This window comes from Rhinopithecus roxellana, chromosome 7, assembly GCF_007565055.1.
Source record: "Rhinopithecus roxellana isolate Shanxi Qingling chromosome 7, ASM756505v1, whole genome shotgun sequence".
Classification (NCBI taxonomy): Eukaryota; Metazoa; Chordata; class Mammalia; order Primates; family Cercopithecidae; genus Rhinopithecus; species Rhinopithecus roxellana.
The window spans coordinates 27626184-27630017 of record NC_044555.1 but is presented as its reverse complement, the minus strand read 5'-3'; the positions used below and the strand labels follow the sequence as shown (position 1 = coordinate 27630017).

The window sequence follows — 3834 nt, the reverse complement described above, 5'->3', positions numbered from 1 at the left end:
TCTACAAGAAGAAACGGGTTCTGAGAGAATAAACGACTTGCCCAAGGCCACTCGGTGCATGGTATAGCTGGGCTCATGCTGTGGTCACTTTCCTGCTATAAACCCTTTCCAAGTTCCACACCCTGCTCTGGATAAACTCTTGGTGCATCAAGGCTTTTGATTCATAAAATTAAATATATGTCTAAGTTGGGTATGGTGGCATGCACCTATAGTCCCAGCTTCTCGGGGGGCTTAGGTGGGAGGATTACTTGAATCCAGGAATTCAAGTCCAACCTGGGCAATATAGCAAGAACCCATCTCTAAAAATAAATAAATACATTTCTAAACACACACATGTCAAACCCCTGTGTGATCTGGCCCCAACCCGCCAGTCCTGCCTTATCTTAATGGGTTTAGGGGCTTTTTTTTTACTTATTTTTATTTTATTGTTATTATTTCAGTAGTTTTGGGGGAACAGGTGGTGTTTGGTTACATGGAAAAGTCCTTTAGTGGTGATTTCTGAGTTTTGGTGCACCCATCATCTGATACGGAGTTTTTTACCCCTTACCCCCTTTTCACCCCTCCCCCAAGTCCCCAGAGCCCATTGTATCATTCTTATGCCTTTGGGTCCTCATAGCTTAGCTCCCACTTGTAAGTGAGAACAAGGCGGGCGCGGTGGCTCACGCCTGTAATACCAGAACTTTGGGAGGCTGAGGCGGGAGTGGATCAATTGAGGTCAGGAGTTCCAGCCCAGCGTGACCAACATGGCGAAACCCTGTCTCTACTAAAAACACAAAAATTAGCCGGGCCTAGTGGTACACACCTGTAATCCCAGCTACTCGGGAGGCTGAGGCAGGAGAATCGCTTAAATCTGGGAGGCAGAGATTGCAATGAACTGAGATCACGCCACTGCACTCCAGCCTGGACGACGGAGCGAAACTCCATCTCAAAAAACAAAACAAAACAAAAAAGTGAGAACATACGATGTTTGCTTTTCCATTCCTGAGTTACTTCATTTAAAATATAATGGTTTCTTTCCTTCCTTCCTTTCTTCCTCCTCCTCCTCTTCTTCTTTCTCTCTCTCTCTCTCACTCTCTTGCTCTTTCTCTCTCACTAAAATAACCTAATTTATTTTTTTAAATTCCCAGTACTTTGCCTTAAACTTATGAGTAAGGAAAATAATGATTCGAGGTGACGCCCGAATCCTCACTGCTAATGTGAGACGAATTTTTGAGCGGTAAAGGTCGCCCCTAAGGTGACCAGCCTACTTTGCGGGATGCCTGGGAATCGCGATCTGCCTGACACCTTTACACCTAAAAAATAGACTGGGGGCCGGGCGCGGTGGCTCACGCCTGTAATCCCATCACTTTGGGAGGCCGAGGCAGGAGGATCAAGAGGTCAGGAGATCGAGACCATCCTGGCTAACACGGTGAAACCCCGTCTCTACTAAAAATACAAAAAGAAATTAGCTGGGCGTGGTGGCGGGCGCCTGTAGTCCCAACTACTCGGGAGGCTGAGGCAGGAGAATGGCGCGAACCCAGGAGGCGGAGCTTGCAGTGATCCGAGATCACGCCACTGCACTCTAGCCTGGGCAACAGAGCAAGACTCTGTCTCAAAAAAAAAAAAAAAAAAAAAGTAGACTGGAGCCGGGTGCGGTGGCTTACACCTGTAATCCTAGCACTTTGGGAGGCCGAGGTGGGCGGATCACTTGAGGTCAGGAGTTCCAGACCAGCCTGACAAGCATGGTGAAACCCGGTCTCTGCTAAAAATACAAAAATTAGCGGGTGTCCTGGCACACACCTGTAATCCCAGCTGCTTGGGAGGCTAAGGCATGAGAATCACTTGAACCCCGGAGGCAGATGTTGCAGTGAGCTGAGATCGTGCCACTGCACTCCAACCTGGGTGACAGAGCGAGACCCTGTCTAAAAAATTTAAAAAAATAAAAAAATTCCCAGTACCATGACCATAACTAAAAGGACACCATGCCTAATGCAGTTTGTGTGTGATATGGAGGGAAAAAATTTGAAGAGTGAGTAATAAAAGGGGATTGGAATTTTAAATAAGGGAAGTCCACCTTGAGAAGTTGATGTTTACCAACGACTTGAAGGAGGTGAAGGAGTTGGAAAGAAAATAAAAAGACAAGACTGACCAAAAAAAAATTGTTTTTTTTGAGACAGAGTTTCGCTCTTGTTACCCAGGCTGGAGAGCAATGGCACGATCTTGGCTCACTACAACCTCCGCCTCCCAGGTTCAAGCAATTCTCCTGCCTCAGCCTCCTGAGTAGCTGGGATTACAGGCATGTGCCACCACCACGCCTGGCTAATTTTTTCTATTTTTAGTAGAGACGGGGCTTCTGCATGTTGGTCAGGCTGGTCTTGAACTCCTGACCTCAGGTGATCCACCCTCCTTGGCCTCCCAAAGTGCTGGGATTACAGGCGTGAGCCACCGCACCCGACCAAAAAAAATTTTTTTTAAAAAAAAGAACAAATAATTTTGGGTAATGACAATAGCTAAATAAATAAGTAAATATATACCACCAATTTTTTTATTTTTGAAACAGGGTCTCACTGTGTCGCCCAGGCTGGAGTACAGTGGCACAATCACGGCTCACTGCAGCCTCGAACTCCCGGGCCCAAGCAATCCTTCCACCTCAGCCTCCCAAGTAACTGGAACCACAGGTGTGCGCTACCACCTGGGTAATTTTTAAAGTTTTCAGAGATGAGGTTTTGCCATGTTGCCCAGGCTGGTCTCGAACTCCTGAGCTCAATCAATCTACCCGCCTTGGCCTATCAAAGTGCTGGGATTATAGGCGTGAGCCAATACATCCTGCCCCACCACTTTCAATAACAGAGCCAAAACCTCGAAGTAGTGACTGCCAGGGTTCCAAAACCACCTTCCATCTTGGGGTCCACAATTTGAACGTTCCCCAAGCCATTGTACCACAATCTCATTTTTGAAGAAGTTTTTTTTTTTAATTTAAAAACTTCCATGATTACAGTATTAATATGAAGATTAATTCATTCAGCCAGCCTATGTTTACAAACAGTTAATCTGTGTCAAACAGCGTTGTAAGCACTCAGATTAATCCTCTCAATATCCTTACAAAGTAGTTAATATAATTAGCCCCAGTTTATAGAGGGGGAAAATAGGAGTATGAGGTCACACATTTAGTATGGAGGAAACTGGGATTTGAACAAAGGCAGTATGGCTCCAGCAGACTTTCCCCTAACCCCTGTGTTAGACTGTCTTGAAAGTCTTACTCTTTCAAAGTTCTCTCTTCAATTGGACACTTCCCTCAGGTCTTCATCAAACGTCATTTTTAAATTTAATTTTTTTTTTAAGAGATGGGGGTCTTGCTCTGTTGCCCAGGGTAGAATACAGTGGCAGGGATCATAGCTGACTGCAGCCTTGACTTCCTGGGCTCAAGGAATCCTCCTGCCTCAGTAGCTAGGACTACAGCTGTGCGTTCACATACAAACACATACACACACAAATACTCACCATATTCTTCCCTGCTTCATTTTTGTCCTCAACATATATCACTATCATATTATGTATTTTACTTTTTTTTTTTTTAAGGTAGGGTCTCACTCTGTCGCCCAGGCTGGAGTGCAGTGGCACAATCTCAGCTTCCTGCAGCCTAGACCTCTGTGATCCTCCCACCTCAGCCTCCTGAGTAGCTGGGACCACAGGCACATGCCACCATGCTCGGCTAATTTTTTGTATTTTTAGTAGAAATGGGGGTCTCGCCATGTTGCCCAGGCTGGTCTTGAACTCCTGAGCTCAAGGGATCTGCACCCCTCAGCCTCCCAAAGTTCTGGGATTACACGCATGAGCCATGGCGCCTGGCCTATA

At 46.0% G+C, this 3834-nt stretch overlaps 1 non-coding gene across 1 annotated transcript; it reads left to right on the top strand.

The window, feature by feature from the left end:
• Positions 1-1131: 1131 nt before the first annotated feature.
• Positions 1132-1280, top strand: LOC115898945. Its single transcript, XR_004058588.1, has one exon. It is a non-coding gene; the product is annotated as a U12 minor spliceosomal RNA (small nuclear RNA).
• The last annotated feature ends 2554 nt before the right edge of the window (positions 1281-3834 follow it).